Below are 14,455 nucleotides of genomic sequence, written 5' to 3' on the forward strand. Positions count from 1 at the left end.
GCTTGGCCCGACGTACGCCATTATTAAGCAGTGACAAGCACAGCTCTTAAGAAAACAAGGTTTTTGTTAGCAGCTGCCTCAAAAAATAGTCTAAGCTTTTCTCTTCTTAATCTAAAGGTGGAGGAGGGGAGAGAAGGAACGGCAAACACTGCCCTGAATGAGAAAGCTGTCATTGCAGAGAAGACTGAGCCATTTGAAAACTGTACACTGATCCTATCACACACATTCAAAAAGGATGTTCCAGCTGAAATAAGACCCTTCCGTGAAGGAGGGCTCAGAGGACTGGGGTGTACTCATGCAGAAACTATGCCGGCATTTTCGACAGGTGCACAGGAGCTTTCTCAATAACCTAAGTGCCCTGGGCAACTGGACACACCACGGAACGGCGACGTTAAAAGTTGAGAAGGGTAGAACGATTACACGGGGAAAACATTAGACATGCTTCATCACAACACGTGCTCTCTTTTCACTCACCCAAAAGACCCACTAGCTTTTTCAAACTTTCTGTCAGCTAAACTTTAGTGTTTGCTGCAGGGAACTTTGTACATGTAGCTCTCCAAGTTAAAATAGCACACGCCCAAACCTCATTCTCCCCGTGCTCCCTGCTGAGGTGACTGCAACCTCCCGATGAGAGCCGGACCCCACCGGCACCCATCAGGAACCTCCGCCTCCCTGAACGGACAGCAGGAGCAGCGCAGTCCGGGGCCACTGCCCAGCGTGCTTTGTGAGCTTCACTGGGGGACACGTGGCCCAGGGGCCATGGGAACTTGGGGTCTATCTAATGATCACTGCTTCTTTTCTCTAACATTGTTAACATGATAATTCAGAGAAATTACAGGGTAAGTCGATTTCTAGGGCCTGGCCTGAGAGCCTGGCCACTGGTAATAATTCTACAGGCAAACACATTCTAGGATGTAAATAACCGATTCAGAATGGTTGGCCATAAGTATTGTGGCCATATTCAATATACTCCAGTGAAAACTCAACAACCTTAAAAGAAAGCATCGGTTTCTACGTTCTCCAAGCCAGACAGGTGAGTTGGCCTTTTCTACGAGGTTTGCCCCATTTAGGGCAGACACAGCCAAATCCTAAATCAGATCACCTATTTATTTCTATCCCAAATGCTGTGAATTCAAAAGGAAATCTCAACTTCGGTGTCTTCCCGAAACTGGCAACTTCAAATGCAAAACAGCCATCTTTACGAAAAACAGGTTATATTTTTTATAGTATTAGGATCTACTTGTTACCAAAGTATTCTATTCAAAGACCTTAAAGTTTTTCCATGATGTTTTATTTTCCTTATTTTAACTAAGGGATCAACTCACGTCTGTCAGGCAGTGGCTGAGCAGCAGCCAACCAGGCCCCATGCAAGACCTGAGGCGCCCCTCCCTAAGAGGGACCCCTCTGCACCCCCTGCCCAGCTGCACATGGGGTGTCAGTGTTAGCATGCTAGCTGGATTGCTGAACAGCAAGCGGCAAACTCAGATGAGGCCTTTGGTATTTTTCTAGAAAATATCCTCTATTTGATGAATAGGAAGCTCGAGGCTCCTGGCACACCCACACCGAAAACTGATCATACAAGAAAAAAAGCTGCCCTGACTGGTTTGGCTCAGTGGATAGAGCGTTGGCCTGCGAACTGAAAGGTCCCAGGTTCGATTCCAGTCAAGGGCATGTACCTTGGTTGCAGGCACATCCCCAGTAAGGGGTGTGCAGGAGGCAGCTGATCGATGTTTCTTTTTTTTTTTTTTTTTTATATATATATATATTTTATTGATTTTTTACAGAGAGGAAGAGAGAGGGATAGAGAGTTAGAAACATCGATGATAGAGAAACATCGATCAGCTGCCTCTTGCACAACCCCTACTGGGGATGTGCCCGCAACCAAGGTACATGCCCTTGACCGGAATCGAACCTGGGACCTTTCAGTCCGCAGGCCGACGCTCTATCCACTGAGCCAAACCGGTTTCGGCTGATCGATGTTTCTAACTATCTCTCTCCCTTCCTCTCTGTAAAAAATCAATAAAATATATTTTTTTAAAAAGAAAAAAGTTAATAAAAAATATGCACAATTAAAGGAAAAAACTGCCAGCCTACAAAAGTCGATGTGGTCTTTTAATACACTTGATTATTTTCATGGCACGTTTTCCTTATTCAATAAATGAGAAAAGCAAATACTAGGAAAAACAGACTTGGCTGATATCCTCCTGCTGAATCATTAAAAAAAAAACAACAACAACCTCAGAATACTACATTCATTATCTATATATATAAAAGCCTAAGCAAACATCCAACCGTTCGACCAGTAGCTATGACACACATGACCACCAGGGAGCAGACGCTCAACGCAGGAACTGCCAAGCTGCGGTGACTAGGCAGCTGCGATTCTTGGGTGACACACCCGGAACCAGAGAGGAGGGAGCACGATTCTGGGGTGCGTCACCCGAGAACCGCCCTCTCGCAATCCGGGACCCCTCGGGGATGTCAGCAAGAAGGTTTCAGCCCGATCCCGCAGGCCAGGCCTCTAGTAAGATATAATGTTTTCTCATTATCACCTCTATTTGAAGTATATCTTCCCAAAAATCATTTTCTAACTTAAGAGACTCTCATAATAAAAGTGGCCATTAGAACAGGCAGGCTCGTGGAAACTTTTTAAAATCGAGTACCACAAAGGAAAATCAACCAAGGACTCTATAAGCTAAAAACAACTTGGTATAGAGAGAACAAAAAGTTTACTAGCATTAGGAAATAGAAACTTAAATCAAAATTAAATTAAACTTTTTAAAAAATACTCCATTCCTAAGCTATGGGCTGAACATTGAGAGAAGGAGGATAAATGTGAATGAAGAAGAAAGGGAGAAGGACAGCAAAACATGAAAGAAGACAGAGAAGCCCAAAGAGCCTGAAAGAAGACCCTTCAGAAAGAAGAGCGTGGGAGCGCCCATAACCTCACCCCCACCCCTCCCTGCTCCTCCTGAGCCGCTCAGCTGGGGGTGGGAGAAGACAGTCTCCACCCCACACCTGCTGGCTTGCCCACGTGGCCCGGGGGGGGGGGGTCCCCCACTTGCTCATCACTGCGTGTGTCTGTTCTGAAAGTCCCGCTGCTGGAACTTGTTGGCAGCACGAATTCACCTCCCCTAGTAGAGAGGGAGTTTAGAGGGGGTGGGGCTGGTGTTTCCCATTTCTGCTTTATTTTCCAACCATCAATACACTAAATGGTGGGAATTCAAGGAATCAAAGGGCAGACAAAACAAGTATTCACTTGTGAAAGAGTGTGGGTACAAAACCAGAAGCCTCTCTGTGCCTCTTGTGAAATTCCCCAAAGGGAAAACTCTATCGCCTTTAATAATATTTTTAACTAGAGGCCCAGTGCACGAATTTGTGCATGGGTGGGATCCGGCTGGCCCAGCCCCAATTGGCAGATCGGAGCTGGGCTAGCTTTGGGGGAGGGGCCGTGGGTGATTGGCTGGTGGGCCCTGCCCCCAATTGGGGTAAGAGGGCAATTGGGCAGGGCTGGCCGGGGGGAGGGGCTGCAGAGGGTTGGCCAACTGGCCCCATCCCCTATTGGGGGTGGGGGTGGGGGGAGGGACAATCAGGGGTAGGGCCAGCGGGGGAGGGGGGGTGGGGAGTGAAGGGCCACAGGGGGGTTGGCCAGTCGACCCACCCTCAATCAGGGTGGGAGAGTCCGATCAAGGGTGGGTGGCCGGGAGGAGGGGATGCGGGAGGTTGACCACCGGCCCACACCTGGATCTGGCCGTTTCGCTGGCAGCAGTGGGCGTCATAGTGACTGGTTGTTCCAGTTGTTACAGCATTCGGTTACTGGCTTTTTATATATATAGATTACAAAAATGAGAAAACTTGAGGTTTTCACAGGATCGTCTCTTTCATGTTTAATGTTTAACAACTTTTATTCTATGTACAAATTTTTATTACATACATGATACATATATTCACATTCTAACACTATCGTCATGGAATGGAGAAAAGAACTTTCTACCAGTCAGCTGAAAACACCAATCAGAACAGCAGCATGTGGTTAAGAGCAAAGGAGTAAGACCACACTGCTTGAGTTCCAGACCTGGCTTTGCCCTTTAGGAGCTGTGTGGCCTGCGGTGAGTCACTTAACTTCTCTGCATCTCAGTTTCCATCTCTCTAAAACACTACGTCCACCTTGTACTGCTGTAGTGACAGTTAATACAAGTCAAGGTTTAAACCAATGCCTGGTATACACTAAGACCCATAAGTGACCATGGTTGTTATTTAGAATACTGTTAAAGTAATATTTTCTTTTAATTTTAGTAAAAATTATAACACTCAAATATATTGCTACAAAAAACTGTTCCAAGCTACCCATACAGTATAATGTACCCCTGTTTGGCAGTGACGGACTACACAGCTGATATAACTGGACTATCTAATGTGTAAAACTAGAAGCCAATATGATTACAGAGAGGTCTGGGGTGAGAGTGAAGAAGCAAGACCCTAAAGTGAGCACATGATGTTTCAGATCATAAAGCACTGCTTTGCCTCCTTTTAACTGTGTTATTTAAAATGAAATAAAATGTGAAGAACGCTACAGAGTTTTAGAGCAGAAAATGTCTCTGTATCCACAATATAAATAGGTTATAATAAATGGAGTTCAATTACATAAAAAGCTCTAATAACTGTTTTGAAGTGCACAGTCTTGGTTAGTGACCGCTGGCAGATTCTATCTACCCTCCTAGGCTGCTCCCACGGTATCCGGTAAAGAAAACCCTAATTGAGTTATTGGTTTTACGAGGCAGATTTTATGATCATACTAAATAATCCCTAAAAAATTACAAAATCTTCTGCCTACTCTGTAATTCTACCTGGTTTCCCTAAATCAATATAATTTTATTCCCTATCATGATATAAGGCAAATTTATGGTGTTCAAAGGATAATTACCTAACTATGAATTTGAATATGTATGAGACAGGCCCCCCAAAAGGCCTACATTTGTAGTTAAAATGAAAGAAAGGTATTTGGAAAATACTTTTCTTTAAATAAAACCCTCAAATTGTTTCAGTGATATTCACCAAAAGTAAGCTGTGTGTGTGAATATCACACGCGCCTTAACTATACACACTGATAAATAACAAATAAAAAAACAATCAAAGTGGCATTTCTGTTTCTTTCAGCGTATTCAATGCATTGCTATTTCCTTAAGAAATTATTATTGGTATTTTAAAATATATATTTTATTGATTTCAGAGAGGAAGGGAGAGGGAGAGGAAGGAGGAGATAGAAACATCAATGATGAGAGAGAATCACTGATCGGCTGTCTCCTGCACGCCCCCTACTGGGGATCGAGCCTGCAACCCGGGCATGTGCCCTGTCAGGGAATCAAACCGTGACCTCCTGGTGCCTATCACTGGTATTTTAATCACTCAGACACTCTATGGACCAAAGGACTGTTCTTAAAAACTTGTTTCACAATACATGGGATATATTATAAATTTCAAACCTTTATCATATTATATTACAAAATAGGTTTTGTTAACGGCTTTAATGAAGAAATTCCATCTTGCCCTGGCCAGTCGATTCGGGTCAGGGCACATGCCTGGTTTGTGGGCTCAATCCCTAGTAGGGGGTGTGCAGGAGGCAGCCAACAGATGTTTCCCTCTCACATCACATGGATGTTTCTCTCTCTCTCTCTCTCTCTCTCTCTCTCTCTCTCTCTCTCTCCCTCCCTCTCTCCCTACCTTCCTCTGAATTCCTCTCTCTCTAAAATGCAATAAAAATATTTTTAAAGGGAAAAACAAGAAATCCCATCTTGATAATAAAAATAAAAAAGGAAGTAGGTAGAAAAATCAAAGTTTAATATCCTTTCAAATTCAAATCAATTGGCAGATCTGCAGAATTTTATCAGATAATGACCACTGGGGTCCCGTTGCCTATGACTTAGTATGACTTAGACTTTTCCGCCTTCAGTAAGCTATCAGTAGTGTTTCTTGTCTGAGAGGCCAGCCTCCCCCAGGGAAGGCATGCAGGCTGCCTCCTGTGTCAGAGCACGTGGCAGGCAAGCCCACTCCTTACAGCTGAAAGGGTTTTGGAAAATGTCTGGCTGGTTAACAGATGCTTGGCTTGGATTTCCTCCCAAATATGTTTTTAATGCTGATAATGCTTAAATGCAACTGTTCACAGCAAGGGAAAGAGTGAGGGGAACGAAAATCTGCTGTTATGTAAAAAACGGGGGAACAGCCTCAAGATAACAGCTTGGCTGAAACTGTACAGTGATTTTCGTATACAGAGACCCGTCAGTCGTTCCCAATCATCTTGTCACCGGAACGCCTTTGTCTTCGATTGTCCCCACTGAGCTCATGATTTGAAAGTCTCCCTACTGAACTGCATATAGTAGAAATAACTGACCCCATTAATAGAAACAATTTCCCTGCTAGAACAAACCAATGTAACCACACTGTATTCATAATAGCAAATACACTTCAGGCTTTACTTAGTGACCAAAGCCTTCTTCCAAAAACCTGCATGATTCCCATTAACTTTATTATTATTTGAAAACATTACTCACAGACTAAAGACAAAATCCTGCAAAATATAGGCTGCAAAGTAAGGAAAGGAGGTACAGCTGGAGAGACAGGAAAACCTAGAGAACATTTTAGATGGAAAGATGGAGTCCTCGGGTTCAATTTATAAATTATGTGTGAATTCCTTCAAAATCAAGAAAACACTGCTCCCATCACGGTCCCCTTCCCCCCCTTCCCCCCTGAAGCATACTTCCCTTTTAAGGCCAGTCTCAAAGTTCAGGAAGCCTTTCCTAGAGATGGGGGGGCGGCGAGTGCTGTTCCCTTAGGCCCCATACAGTTCCCTGTCCATCTTTAGTGGCTGCTGAACTGAACTCTGTATTTCCATTCTGAAGTCCACACTTACGTTCCTGTGCTGTCCCTTCCACACAACGTGAAGGCAGACAATGATGGAGAGAATGTGTATTTCCACAGCTGGCTCAGCCTGACAGAATTCAGTTCTGCAACTGGATGGCCTTTTGGTCTCAGAGTCCCCATTTGTGAAACGGGTGGTAGCACCTACCTAATGCAGTCAGTGAGGATTCAATAGGGAAGTCAATGACCAATCAAACGCCCAATTAATGGAAGTCAGTTGTGTGTTTATTGATTATGTGAGTAACATCTCCACATCTGCAAGGATCTGGGAGAGAGTAAGTTAGGGGGTGGCGTGGGATGACACTACTTCTCCCATGTCAGTGTGCCCAAGACCCAAACTTCTGGGCCCACGAAGGCTGTCAGTGCAGATTGAATCACTGCATATAATTCTTATTCTGTACATTTCAGCTAAGTATAGGAGGAGGAACAGTAGGTACATTTTGAAGGACACCCACAAAAGCACCAGGAAAGGCTGGGGTGTGTGGAGTTGGAAGAGGTCTAAACTGCTAACCAGAATAGAAAGCTACAAAGTAACTGTTAGACTTTCTATCAAAAACAAATATATAAGCATAATGTCAGAATGCCATTGATATATTCTGGGACTATTCCCGTTAATTTAGCATTTCAATTCTTATTATTTTTTAATTTGATTATACAGCCACCATGGGCATTCTGCTCTATATCTCAAGCCCATGCCCAACAATGCCAGATGACATGTGACCTCCTACCATCCTCTATGAAAATACGGCCCAAATATAGCATTATCACCGGCATCACCATTCGCCGAGCTGATACCATGAGCTGGCAACTCCCCTAATTCTACGAAGTGCATGTTTATACCCATCTTCCACGAGAAACGGGGGTTTTCAGGGTCTCAGTAACTAGCAGAGGTGCCAGAGCTGGAGGACACGAGACCAGGGGCTTCTCAGCATCACGCGGCCCCATGCAGACCAAGCGGAAAACACCAGGGTGGTGCCCCAGGCTCTTTACAAAACTACACTGCAAGACTTAACTTTAGGGACCACTTTATGAATCAAAGGAAAAAAGAAGCAGAAAAAGTTAAAGAAAATGGACAAAGACTGAATTCTGTTTTTAACACAGTCCTGATGATATGCACTTGGAGCATCGAGGAGGCAGGGCACCTGCACCTGAGCCCACGTGGTGATAGAGCTGCTGCCAGGAACCAGCCACAAACATGGTACGACAATGTGGCCTCCAGTTTACTCTGCACTGCAACAGGGAAGGGACCCTGTCGCTGACGTTATACATGTCTTCAAGTATTGAGCAAGTGAGTTTAGAAATTCAAATTGGCATTAAAGAAAACACCGAAATGTTTTTCACCTCCTAATTACTTCTTACTCACAGAGTCCTCCCAGGCATGCAGGGAGCCAGTTCATGCACAAAACCCGCTGTACCCTCCAGCAACAGAATCACTGTGCATTTCTCCAACTTCTACTTCTATTAACATCTGTTAACAACAAACCTGACCCAAACTCAACTTCCTCACGTGTAGATTACTCCATATCTCTGACTTAATCAGAGCATTACAGTCAGTTTTAAATTCATAGAAAATAAAAAAGGGAATGCATCTTATGGAGCTCTTCTCCATGCCCAGTTGACTACAGTCAGGCAGGACAGGGGCAGTGGCTATGTTAAATACTCAGATAACATCTTTAACGGTAATCTTGCCCAATAAATAATGGCAGCACTAATGCTAAGAAAGAAGAAAATAGTTGGCTATTAACTCTACTTAAGAAAGTATAGCAACCTCTCATGGAAAACGAGGCAATCGGGTGTTGGCTCAGTTTGCAAGCTGTCTCCCTTCCAATACCCTGCTAGCAAGTCCGAACCACTACTGGAGGCCAGTGGATTATCATCCGTCAGAGAGCCAAGGTGGGTGCGGAGGAAGTGGCCAAGTTCAGGCATTTGAAGCACCAGGCCAGCCAGTGACTTGGTGACTGTGCGGAGGGTCTGATGTCTCAGATTCCATTGTGTCACCTCCATCTGTGTCAAGGCTACAACTGTTGTTGGTTTCCACCCAGCAACTGCTGGCAGCAGCAGGTGCGCGCACCATGTGTGCGCAGGCATCTCCAGCGTGTGTGCCACGTCAGTCCCCCGCCCCCAACTCTGATTCTCTGAGGTTCCCAGCAGCATGCAAGCCACTTGCTACCAACCCTACATCACACACACCACACCTACAGCAGCACTACAATTCCACTGTACCCACTGCTTCGTCATCGCTGCATCAACAACCACATCAGTGCCAAAGGGAAATAACTCTCGGATACTGTCCGAGGGAAACAAAACTCTGTAATGCTTGCTGATGAGCGGGCAGGAGGTGCCATCCTCTCTCAGCAGCTTAGAAAGGCGCACCAAGTTCTCACACAGGACAACACGCAGATGCCCAGAAACTTCTGGAGAACACCTCTCTCCAGTTATGAAAACAGGTTGTTTTATGGGCAAATTCACGGAGAAAGAAAGTAGCTTAGCAGAAGCCTAGGACTAGAAGGGATGATAAGAGTGGAGGGATGAAGGTTAAGGAGAGTGGCATTTCTTTGAGGTGTTAAAGATATCCTAAAATTGACTGTAAGGTTGGGTGTTCAACTCTGTGAATATACTAAAAAGCCAATGAATCATACACTTCAAATGCGTGATTTTAGTGCCATGTCAGATACATGTCAGTAAAACTGCAAAGCAAAAAAGGTTTGCAAATGTTACAAAAACATTCTACACAAAACATTGTCCTGTAGCTGATTAAAAAACATACAAACAGAATGGAGGAGAGGTCATTTTGAGTAGACACAGTATAATTATTTCTTCTCTCCTAAAAACACACAAAATTTTGGCATATTGAATAACTAAATAGTGATCAAGTTTAATGACTTGGCCAAATACTCCTCTGGAGAAATAAATGAATATATTCTAAGCAAACGATTCCTAAAATCAACAGTTCTGTTTGGGGCACTGAATAAAAAGAGGGCTGCTTATGTATTCGTTACCTTTGTGTGGCCAAGTAGTTTACTAAAACACTAAGACCTGAAGAATAAACATGTGGATTTTATAACTAAGACTTCTTTCTTAAAATGTTTTTTGGTATATTAAAAAAGGTGAACATTTTCAAGATTTTGAATCTTTGAATTAAAGAAACTACCTTTAGCCCGATCGGTGTGGCTCAGTGGTTGAGCGTGAGCCTATGAACCAGGAGGTCACAGTTTGATTTCCGGTCAGGGCACATGCCAAGGTTGCCGGCTCAATCCCCAGTGTGGGGCACACAGAAGGCAGCTGATCAATGATTCTCTCTCCTGCTCTGAAATCAATAAAAATAGTTTAAAATAAGAAACTACCTTTAATCATCAGTAATTTTTTAGTCTCTGGGGACACTTGATGTTTTGGAAAAAATAGCTTTATTAAACTGCCCTGTGAAGGACCAAACCACCACAGTTCCATATCATTAGAACTTTCATTCTTGATCTAACTGACCAGGCCAGTGGGTTGAATCTACGATTGTAAGTTTTGTATTTTGTCAAAAATGTATAGTTTCATCAGCGAAACCACAAAAAGCAAACGTCCCCTTCCCAAAAGCTTTTGATAACATTCCCGTGAACTCAGTCCATAAATACACACTTGCAGGTTAAAATGAGTATACATAAGTGCTGAAATTTCATTATGGTTTTCACATTTGCGGTTTGGAAAGGGCAAAAAATGTTCATTTCTCTAGATTTCCAGTTTTTGTAAATTAAACCACATTTGGACCTAGCCAAATGATTACTGGCCAATATTCTCACCTTTAAACTGTTAAAACTATTAATATTTTATATAGTCCTTTACAGTTTTCAAAGCATTTCCCAAACCAATTAGCTCACCCAATGACTAACCAGTCTGTAAGATAAATGCATCTGTGGTCTACACTTTGGAAAGCAGACACTCTGGGGTCACTGATGAGACATCACCATTTACTGGAGCTAAGGCGGCCAGGAAGCCATAGCCAGAACCTGACAGGGTTTTCCCTCCCTAGCCCCCCTCCACCCGCCCACCCTCCCTGTACTCAACCCAGAGCCTGAATTTTATTTTTGATCTGATTTGTTTCATTTCTAGAATTTGTTACTTTGCATAAATAAGATTGCATCATAAGATGCTTAAAATATACTTTTATAAAGTATCAAAATAGGATCTGAAATGAAATGTGCTACAAGTAGCAAACTATACTTCCTAGGTTTGCCTTATATTCTGAACATGTTATGTGAGAATGGATAATATTTTGTTTGGTTTTGGTTTGTTTTTCAGAGATACCATTTTCCCCCTTAATTCCTTACTAGATCAGAGACCTCAAAAAGAACAAATGTTCATCAAGTCTATACTAATACTTTACTCAAATTTTCCAAATTATTGGAATATAATTTCTGGCATAGTAAAATCCCTTTCTTTTATATACTTTTTAGAAAATAATATTTTAAAAGAAAAATAATGCATTTTAACCCAAAGCAAACTAATCTTATGAACACGCTGCATTATAGACATTCCTTGAAAATAATCTAGGTTTGTATATGAACTCAAAAAAAATTTTAATAGTCATTTCAGACCTTTTCACAAATAAAACTTTTCAATGCCCCACACCTCTGTTAAATGACCTGATGACAATTCGGACTGCTGAGTCTGATTCTATGAAATAGGATAAACACATTTTGTATCACAATCTGCGATCCTTACAATGCTTCCCTTTGTTACAGTTAGAACAGAAACCACTTCAATATTTTACTCCCTACACTACACCAAATATGAGTTTTTAACACTGATTCTCTAAATACAGCTCTCAGAACATGTCCCTCAACACCACTATGTTGTAAACGTTCCCTCACATAGGGAGATGCTGAGATTGCAAAACTGCCTTGTGGGGGCTGTGCCTCTGTCAGGCAGCGGCTTCCCCCCGCCCCCAACATCTCTGGCAGCCGCTCACAGTACCACCCTACCCACAGATCAGCCAGTGAATAAGCATTTCCCCATGCACCGGTCTGGCCACCAGCTCTGAAGGTCACAACTGCCTGCTCCCCCTATCCATTGCCCAGCTCACCCAAATGTCACCACTGAGCTGAACTGTTTTATCCTCTGCCATTCATTCATTCTACCTCTGACACTGCCAGTACTTCCCTAGGGGCTTAAAGTAGTCCATGGCATCATGCTATGACACAGTCTTTGTATAGGGACTTCATCAACATTTTCAATTGCAAAAAGGAGGAGTAAATTTTTGAGGAGTCTGTAAAAAAAAAACTAAAACAATCTCATTAAAAATGTAACCAAGATCTTAAGAAGGGATGGAGTACATTGTACTTTATTTCCACTAAAGGACAAGAGGAGGCAGTTACCTGCTTTCCCAAGAACTCAACAACCTGTCATTCCAGGATGGTGAAACCTTACACCTGGAACTGGTGTGAGACCTCAGTCACAGCCAAGCTGCAGCCTTCCCGATGGGTCTTCCTTTCCCACCACTGCCCCGTGAGCCTTTCTGCTCAGCTGCCCCTGCATGAGCCCAGCACTTCCCACTCTCGACCACTCGAGACTCTGAGCAGCCCCACAGTCCGATCCCACCTGTCACTCCCTTCGCCCACAAAGCCTCCCCAGCCCCAGCTACAAGTGCAGTAAGTGCCTTACACAAATGGATCCTCTCACATACAGAAATAGATATTAGAAACTCCATGTTTTTAAAACGTCATCCTTTTTAAAGTTCCAGTTTTGTGAAATTTTGCAATAGACAGCATATATTAAGTAAACAAACACAGATGTTGAAAATATATACTTAACTTTTTTTTTACTGATTTAGTGTGTAGTTTTTCAAAGTTTGATGCCCACGGCCCGAAGAATGCACACCTCTTTCCGGGAGCATCTCTCACTTTCCACTCTGTGTGCAAGTAGCACAGGACACGGTGGGCAACAGTATGAACATTCATTCACTCGTTTAATAAACGCTGCTTGGACAGCCTCCATGCTAGGCAATGAGCACAGGCAGTTCCCGCCCTCCGGAGCCGAGTCAAGGAAAGCAGATACACATAAAATAACTAATACCATAAATGAAATCAAGCATAAAGCTGGGAATGACACGCAGTTAAGGGAACATACAGCAGGGGTTGGGCAGGGACACAAAGTTCATTCAGGGCAGCAGGAAAAGCCTGCAACACTAACACCTCAGATGAACCTGAGTGATGGTTAGAATGTAACCAAGCTGGGACGGGAGGCAGGGGCAGGGAGGATGTGTCCATTGAAGGCAGAAGAAACAGAAGCCAGAGGCAGCGAAGTAGGCTTGCCTGGCTGTCATTCAAGGGGCTGAAAGAAGCCCAGTGTGGCGGGAATATGCAATCAAGGACGGTGGCAAAAACACACACTGTGCCCCTGCCAGCCATGTGACCTTGACACCACTCAGCATCCCTCATCTTTAGTCTCTAGCACTCTACAATGAGCAAACAAGACCCCCTCTGGCAGGACTGTGGTAAGGATTAGATGAGATAACTACGTACCTCTCATCACAGGGGCTGGTGGTGACTGCTGCTACTGCTGTGATAATTAGGTCCTTACGTTCTCAACTAGACTTCAATACCTGAGGCCAGGTTCTTTACCTGAATGACCTTGAACATGCAGGTTCTCAACAAGCGTCTGCTCCCAACCCCCATGATCTATGATAATATGAGTATATAATCAGAAGGAAAAAACCTAAGCCACCGGTTTATGTCCAAAGGAGTACCAGTCCCCAGGATCAGCAAGGATCCCCTACTGAGTCTACAATAAAATAACTTTCTGTAACTTTGCATATTGAAAGTTTTACATAAGTGCGCCATAATGAAACATTTTGCTCTTGCATACTTTCTGTCCTAACCATACTATTAGATTAAATTCACAAGGGTGGAGAAGGAAACGCGTACACAGCGCAGACTTCGACTGCAGAGAGGGCCGAAGCGGGCAAGGCAGGCCCAGGAAGAGGTGTTAACACACTTTCAAATTAACCCCAAGAAAGGTTTTCTCCCCTTCACGGACAGCCTGGAGGGTCCGAGAGCAAAATGTGTTACCCCCTGGTTTGAGAAAATTAAGTGGTGATTATGACTCATTCCTGCTCAACTGTGAAATCCATAAAAGTCAACTGAAAATAGCCAACCCTGGTTCATAAAATATAACCTTGACTCTTGTTTCAAACAGAACAGTAGTAACACTGCTCCCCCTTCCAACATGCACTTTAATGCTCATATTCACACATCATCAAAGGGTCTGGGTGGGGTGGGAAGGGTATTATCAAAAAATGGGCTTGTTCGGCAATACGGAGTATAACAGGGGTCATGACTGAAGGACACAGTTGTTGAAGCAAAATGCATTTCCTAACTGTTGGACTATTAACATACCAAACGAGAGTAGACATGAATAACAATTGTTTGCTCCCCTTCTATGTAACATGCACCACTAAGCAAGTACTTCAAAAGCATCATCTTGCAAATTTCACCCTCAAGCAACCTCACATGAAAGGTACTAGTGTTTGTAGAATTATGATATGCATTGAGTCTTA

The 14,455-nt window shown here is 43.5% G+C and overlaps 1 protein-coding gene across 6 annotated transcripts in view; it reads right to left on the bottom strand.

Annotated features, from left to right (window-relative positions):
• The window catches only part of TRIO (trio Rho guanine nucleotide exchange factor), a 304,156-nt gene that overhangs the window by 222,596 nt on the left and 67,105 nt on the right, over positions 1–14,455 (bottom strand). The gene's annotated exons all lie outside the window — the stretch shown is intronic.

The sequence above is a fragment of the Cnephaeus nilssonii genome (genome assembly GCF_951640355.1).
Source record: "Cnephaeus nilssonii genome assembly, chromosome: 2".
NCBI lineage: Eukaryota > Metazoa > Chordata > Mammalia > Chiroptera > Vespertilionidae > Cnephaeus > Cnephaeus nilssonii.